This window comes from Sciurus carolinensis, chromosome X (assembly GCF_902686445.1).
Source record: "Sciurus carolinensis chromosome X, mSciCar1.2, whole genome shotgun sequence".
NCBI classification, from domain to species: Eukaryota; Metazoa; Chordata; class Mammalia; order Rodentia; family Sciuridae; genus Sciurus; species Sciurus carolinensis.
The window spans coordinates 89,140,151-89,148,328 of NC_062232.1; positions in this window are offsets into that span (position 1 = coordinate 89,140,151).

The following is an 8,178-nucleotide window of genomic DNA, read 5'->3' on the forward strand; positions in this document are numbered from 1 at the left end:
TTTTGTCGTGTATCATCAATTAAGGGTGCTCTTTTCCTTTGGGAAGCTTTATGATTTCTCGAACTTGGTAGAAGCCTGGGCCTGCTTTTTATTTGTTATGTTTCTGCTTTTGTTGAATATCTACATTATAATTAGCCTCTCTACAAGTTGAGGGGCTAAAGAAGGGACTTTGACACCCCTTGCCCACTTCAGTCTCAAATATTTGCTCTGGAAGAAGCTAATGTGGAGCATTGATGGCTTCAATTGCTCATGCTGTTATTTCCTGAAGTTGGGTTGGTCTGGCTTCACCATTTTAGAATACAGTAGTTTCCTACTTCACCATAGATAATGATCTAAGCTCCCCACCCCCACCCGCAGAGGATATCTAAAACCATGCATAGTACTGAATTATGTGTATGCATTGTTTTTTTCCTATACATACCTGTGATAAAGTTTCATCTACAAATCAGGAACTGCAAGAACAGCAACTAGTAGTAAAATGGAACAATTATAACTACTGTAATAAAACTGCCAGCATCACTACTGTTTAGCTTTGGGGCCATATCTTTTTGTATAGTACTAGGGATTGAACCCAGGAATGCTGTCACTGAGTTATAGCCCCAGCTCCCCTCTGCCCCCTTTTAAAAATTAATGATTTATCATTTAAAAATATTCAGGCTCTGCTGATTAGACTGGGCAGCTTGCTTCATTGGCAGATGGGTTTTTGTTTCCAGACTCGGTGGGTAGGGCCAGCCTTGTAGAGATGGAACCCTTGTACTCAACAGAGGGCATGACAGAAGGGCCCTAAGGACAAAAACAAGCCCCCCTTTAGTGGTACTGGAGATCGAACCCAGGGATGCTTTCATCCCCCGCCTTGTTATTTTGAGTTGCTGAGGCTGACCTTGAACGGGTGATCCTGAGTCACTGGGATTACAAGTGTGTACCACCATGCCTGGCCTTTGGGGCCATTATTAAGTAAAATTTGAGCACAAGTACTATGTGATACTGGACAATGATTCAATGACCAAGACAACTAAGTAAAACATGCCGGTAGCATATACAGTGGATATGGTGAACAAAGTGATCATTTATGTCCCAAACAGGACAGAATGAAACAGCATGAGATTTCATCATGCTATTCAGAACAGCATACGATTCAAAATTTCTGAATTACTTTATCTCTTGGATTTTCCATTTAATATTTTTAGCCTGCAGTTGACTGAGTAACAAGCCATCGAAAGTGGACCTGTAGATAAGGGGTAACTATATTTTGACATAAGACTTCTGTGAGTCTGTTTGATTAATTCATTTCACAGGATGAGATTTTGAGATTATTTAAGAAAGGCCCTTGCTGGGCATGGTGGTGCATGCCTGTAATCCTAGCAGTTTGGGAATTTAAGGTAGGAGGATGGCAAGTTCAAAGTCAGCCTCAGCAACTTAGCAAGGCACTAAGCAACTTAGTAAGACCTGTCTCAGAAAAAAAGGGCTGGGGTTGTGACTTGGTTAAGCATCCCTGGGTTCAATCTGATACAAAAAGAAAAGACCGGGCTGGGGAGATAGCTCAGCTGGTAGAGTGCTTGCCTCGCAAGCACAAGGTCCTGAGTTTGAACCCCAGTACCGCAAAAAAGAAAAGACCATGAGTGATTGCACAGGATTATAATCCCAGCTACTTCAAACTGAGAAAGGAGGGTCACAAATTCAAGGTCAGCTTCTGCAATTTATAGAAACCTTATCTCAAAGTACTAGGAATGTAGCTCAGTGTCCCTGGGTTCAGTCCCCAGTGCTGAAAACCCTCAGCCTCCAACCTTGTGCCAGCAGGAAGGCCAGTATTCACAGTTCCCTGTGATACTCAACAAAGTACCATAATCACCCATTTTCTAGAGCGGGAGAAAACAGTGACGTGGATAGTGATTTTTTTTTTTTTTTTTGGTATGGGGGGATTGAACCCAGGGACGCTTAGCCACTGAGTCACATCCCCAGCCTTATTTTGTATTTTATTTTGAGACAGGGTCTTGTTGAGCTACTTAGGACCTTGCTAAATTGTTGAGGCTGACTTTGAACTCAAAATCATCCTGCCTCAGGCTCCCAAGCCGCTGGGATTATTGGCATGCACCATCACGACTGGCAGTGATGGGTTCTTGATTATGAAGCAGTGGCAAGAGAAGACCTGGTGGAGTATGAGGAGGTGACAGCACCAAAGCTGACTCGGATGCAGGAGAGTACAGTTCACAGCCATATGATTGCCTCTGAGCAGAAGGCACCACTGGGTCCTGTTTCATACCCCTTTACCTCCCCCATCTCCAGAACCACAGAATAGGGGACCCCCTGAGCCAAGGCTAAACTTGGCAACTCCCAAAGCTAATGCTTCTATGTAAGATCTGTTCCATCTCAAGGGGGTTGCTAAATTTCACTCTACTTACCAGATTTGGACACAGTGTTTTCTGCTACAAATGCTACCTTATCTATTAATAGCATGTTAGACCTGAGAGTTCTTAGAATTGTAAAAAGCCTGAAGTGCCAAAAAAGAATATTTGTCTCTCCTGTTGACCCGAATTTTCATTCCTGGTAGTGGATTTTGAACCTGGGGGTTGGGGGTGAGGTGGGGTGGAGGGAGGCAAGGAGTTCTATTTCTGAGCTACATCCCCAGCCCTTTTATTTTTAAAAATTTTATTAGTGCATTATAATTATACATAATAGTGGGATTAATTGTTACATACTTATACACACATGTTTTATTATTGAGACAGAGTCCTTTTAAGTTGTCCAAGTTGGCCTCAAACTTTTGATCTCCCTGCCTCAGCCTCCAAGATGCTGCAATTAGTCATGAGCCATAGCACATGGCTCTCCTGCCATCTCTCACTAGCCCCCAGTTGTGACGCGGGAGAAGAGGCCTTCAGATGGGACACCAGTGATGGTTGGCTCCTCTGTAACAACAAAAAAGTGAGACTGAGAGAAGACAAATTTGTACTGTTTGCCTGGGGCCCATCACTTAGAGCACCACTTATATGTGCATGTGTGGCCTGACCAGAGACCAATGGGAAACTAAATGTCCTGTGTGGGAAAACAGCCATTACATCAGGTCAGGAAATGGAGTCAGGCAACTACTGTTGCTTTGATCTGTTCCTCCCGTCATTAGATGCTTCTTGATTGGCTTCCTGGGGCCCCAAACCCCCTCTTTTTGCCTTTACTGAAGATTCCTTTTAATTGCCCATGACAAGGTCTTTTGCACCCTGTGCATAATATGACCAAAAGAGGTTTGGGGACAGCAGGGCCATGTGTCTTTGGAGTTCTCTTTAGGGATGTCAAAGCACTCATCCTCCCATCACCTGATAACGTCACCAGGGTCATCTATGATGTCTTGTAGTTACAAATGGGAGAAGGGAGGTATAGATTTAACAGCGATAGAACAGGTGGACACTGAAGTTTATTCATGTGTCATTTCCAGGCCAAGGATCAACCAGTCTTGTACCTATTAGGTTTTTGCTGCCTACTCTCAACTGCTCGCTCTGCTTCTTACAGTTGATTGCCCCAAAATGCACTTGGTGGTATCCCTCTGTATTCATTGACTCCCAGACACTACTACTTAAAACAAGTGGCTCAAGACAAGACAGTTTAAAAGCAAGGGGCCTCTTTAGTCAGTTTTTTCACTGCTGTGACTAAGAGACCTAAACAGAACAAATTTAGAGGAGGAAAAGTTTATTTGGGGGCTCACGGTTTCAGAGGTCTCAGTCCATAGAGTGGCTGAGAAAAGCAACTCACGTGACCATCAGGAAGCAGAGAGAGAGCTCTTCTTGCCAAATACAAATATATACCCAAAGGCACGCCCCCAATGACCCGCCTCCTCCAGCCAAACCCCACCTGCCTCCAGTTACTAATCAGTTAATTCCTACCAGGGGATTAACTCACTGATTAATCCCAATCATTTCCCCTCTGAACCCGTTCACATTGCCTCACACATGAGCTTTTGGAGATCACCTCACATCCAAACCATAACAGGACCTACAGCTTTACTTTTATCTTTACTTCCATGTTTGAGAACTATTTTTCTCTCAGAGATCTCTTTTGCTGGTCTGATCCTCCTGAGGCAGGAGGATCACAAGTTTGAGGCCAGCCTCAGCAATTTAGCAAGACCCTGTCTCAAAATAAAAAGGGGTGGTAGGGACGTAGCTCTGTGGTACAGCTCTTACCTAGCCTCAATCCCCAGTAATGGGGAATAAAAGACAGGGTCTATGAGAAAGTACACCATCCACATTCCTTGTACTCTCCCAACTCCTGTGGAATAGCTGGTTCTGTTCCCTCCTGGAAGCCTCACTGGATTTGGCCTTTGAGAAACCTAAGGTGATCTTGCTATGAAGCTTCTTATGCCCTTCAATCTTGGTGAGAAGGACTTTGTTTTGATTTTTTTTTTGTTTGTTTGCAGAGTGAAAGAGAAGTACAGAGAAAGAGGCAGAGTAGCTTTCTCCAGCACAGTCCTTGGTAACCTTACCAGCATTTAGAGTCTTAAAGCTGTCCGTGTTGGTTATCTTGGTGTGATCCTCCTTACCTAGTCCTTTCAGCTGATGGAATATTGTATGCTTGTTATAGTTTGAATGTGGTTTTCCCTCCAGACTTTCGTGTGTGACAAGCTTGGTCCCCAAAGTGGTGATATGGGAGGTGATGGAACCTTTAAGAGGTGGGGCCTACTGAGAAGTCCTTAGGTCCCTGGGACCCTGCCCTTGGAAGGAAATGCTGCTCTCCTGAAATGAGTTCTTATCTGACTAAGTTGTTACGAACGTGTCAGCCTGATCCCTGAGTTGTTCTTTGGCTTCCTGTCAGTTGATATTGATCTTTCAGGAGAGATCTCACACATGAGCTGCAGTGCCATCACTGCAGTGCCATCCACCATGAAGTGATATGTCAAGGGGCCCCTCACCAGATGCCGTGTGGACTCAGCCTCCAAAAGTGTAAACTAAATAAACCTCTTCTTCTTTTTTTTAACCTCTTTTCTTTGTAAGAACCCAGTCTTGAGTATTTTGTTATAGTAATGAAAAATTGATTAACACAGTGCCCCTCCATAATGTCTTACTGTCACCTACTCCATGCCCTAGGGCAGACCGGAAATCCCCCAATGGCCAACAGTCAGACTTCTCTCTCCACCTTTTTCCTTTCCAGAGCTCTTTTCCCCAGGATAGTCTTCCAAAATATGAGCTTCCAATGGTAAAAACGGAGGAGAGGAAGCTCATTTTGAAGGGAAAATAGCTGAAACCGGAGTGACGATGGGCTCTACTCTCATTTCCCTCAGCCTCATTTATTTTTCCAACTGGCTCCAGTTCTTATTCTTCCCTCCAAGCCCCAACCCCCACACTTGGCATGTCCACCAACTGTTGCATCTGGATTCTCGTTGCTTCACCCACATAGTTGCCATGAGCTCACTCACACCTTGCAGTTTTGATTCCAGGTCTGAATATAAAACAAAACGGGCCAACCAGGCATGACCAATTCATTTCATATGGGAACAACATGGAGTAGAGGTTTTCTAATCCTAGCATGGAAGCAGCCTAGAGTCACACTGCCCAATTTTAGTCATAATCCTCAAAGATCTTGGAGTAGGATCTCTGAGGATACAACCTGTTGGGACTTTATTCTGGGAGAGGGGCCGCAGCAAGGCAGGAGGAGCATGGTGAGGGGAGGACCACCAAGTTTTTGAAGCCTGGTCCCAGCCTTCCCCAGGACTATGGCCGCTGAGCTGAGTTCTAGCTGAGGACATCCCCCACCCCCGACACACAGTTCATCTGCAGCCACCACTTGGCACTCAAGGTCTGTTGCTGCTGCCCAGCTGCCACTAGGGGGAGCCCCACAGTGGCGGGAGGGAAGGAACACCTGGGGAAGGAGGTTCTAGCTCTAAGTGTTGACTACCCCTTCGTGCCCCCAGCACCCAGGGCAATGACACATTAGCCAGTTCACACTCACTTGGCACAAGCAAGTCCACACACACCAAATGGATCACTCAATGCATTTTCACAAGCCAAGTTCTGCCAGTTACTAGGGTTATATACATATATGACAAAGTCACCAATTGTGGTGGTTCATGCCTGTAATCCCAGTGACTTGGGAGGCTGAGGCAGGAGGATGGCAAGTTAAAAGCCAGCCTCAGCAACTTAGCTAGGTGCTAAGCAACTCAATGAAACTCTGTCTCTAAATAAAATACAAAAAAGGGCTGGGGATGTGGTTCAGTGGTTAAGAGTCCCTAAATTCAATCCCCAGTACCAAAAACAAACAAAAAATACAAAAGCCGTCAACCCTGTTTTCTCTCGGTCTAGAGGAAAAATCAGGTAAGAAAATAGATACTTAGGATTTGGTGTGATAAATACTATGATGAGGGAAGAATAAGGTGCTGTGGGAGCACAGGAGGGGACACCTAAGCCAGTGTTGGGCATCAGGAAAGACTTCCTGGAGGTAATGATTTTATTTATTTTTGCAGTACTGGGAATTGAGCCCAGGTGGCACTGTACCACTGCACTCCATCCCCAACCCTTTTTATTTTGAGACAGGGTCTCCCTAAATTACAAGACGTTGGCCTCAACCCTCTGATCCTCCTGCCTCAGCCTCCCAAGAAAATAAGAATCATGTATTTTTTGTTTCAGAGGTGCTAGGAATCGAACTCAGGGCCTCACATATAGCCAGACAAGGGCTCTACCACTGAGCTATATTCCCTGCACTGTTACTTTGACTCTTGATGTAGTTGATTAGTTGGCCAAAGAGAGTGAGGAGAAGGGTGTTTCAGGCAGACAGAATAGCATATGTTTATCTGGACACAGGAAACAAAGTGGCTGTGTGTGTGTGCGTGTGTGTGTGTGTGTGTGTGTGCATTTGCATATGTGTGTGAGAGTTTTTGTGTTGGAATGCACTGGGGAGCTGTGACGGGGTGGAGCTGTTGAGACTAGATCATGAAGAATTACTTAAGTAGAGGGACCATATGCTTGTGGTCCCAGTGTATATACCTAACCACACTCCATTTCATTCTCAAAAATAAGTGGGTGGTAAGTTATATGCAAACCTTACCTGTAAGACATCCTGAGGAATTTTTGCATTATCTTAGGATCAAAGAGGAACCATTGAGCCTGCACGGGGGCACATGCCTAATCCCAGTGACTCAGGAGCCTGAGGAAGGAGGATGCCAAGCTTGAGGCCAGCCACAACAGCTTAAGGAGACCCTGTCTCAAATTAAAAAAAAAAAAAAAAATTAAAAGCCAGGCATGGTGGTGCATGCCTGTAATCCCAGCAACTGGGGAGGCTGAGGCAGGAGGAGGATCAAAATTTCGAAGCCAGCCTCTGCAAAAGCAAGGTGCTAAGCCAATCAATGAGAACCTGTCTCTAAGTAAAATGCAAAATAGGGCTGGGAATGTGGCTCAGTAGTCGAGTGCCCCTGAGTTCAGTCCCCAGTATCCAAAAAGATTTAAATTAAAATGTAGCTCAGTGGTAGAGTGTTCCTGGGTTCAATCACCAATACCAAAAAATAACAAACTGAAATAGAATAGGAGCCACTGAAGGTTTTAAGCTGGGCATTGACAGGATTGGATTTAGATTTTTAAAAAGACTGGCAGTATCATAAGGAATGGCTTGGGTCGGGCAACAGAACTGGTTTGGTTTGATGTAGGAATTGAAGGAAAAGGAGGAGTGAAGGATAACTTCCACTTTTCTGCTCCAGGTGATTGGAAAATTCTAGTACTATGGATTTCGGGACATGATGCTAAAGTGTGGGAACTGCTAAGGCAGTCTCTGCAACTAGAGGAGAAGTTATGGACATCAATACAGTTGTCCCTGGTTGGTTTTAGGATCCCTAGGGATTCCAAAATCTATGTATGCTCAAGACTCTTACATAAAATGGAATATTTGCATAGCACCTAGGCATATCCTCCTGTACACTTTAACATTCTGTAGATTATTTATAATACCTAATAAAATGTAGATGCTGTGTAGATAGTAGATATACTAAATTGTTTACAGAATAATGGCAAGAAATAAAACCTGTGCATGTTCACTACAGAGGCCATTTTTTTCCTGAATATTTTCTTTCTTTTTCTTTTTTCTTTTATGGTACTGGGAGTTGAACCCAGGGATGCTTGACCCCTGACTTCCATCCCCAGTCCTTTCTATTTTTTTTTTCATTTCAAGACAGGGTCTCACTGAGTTGCTGAGACTGGCCTTTATTTCAGGATC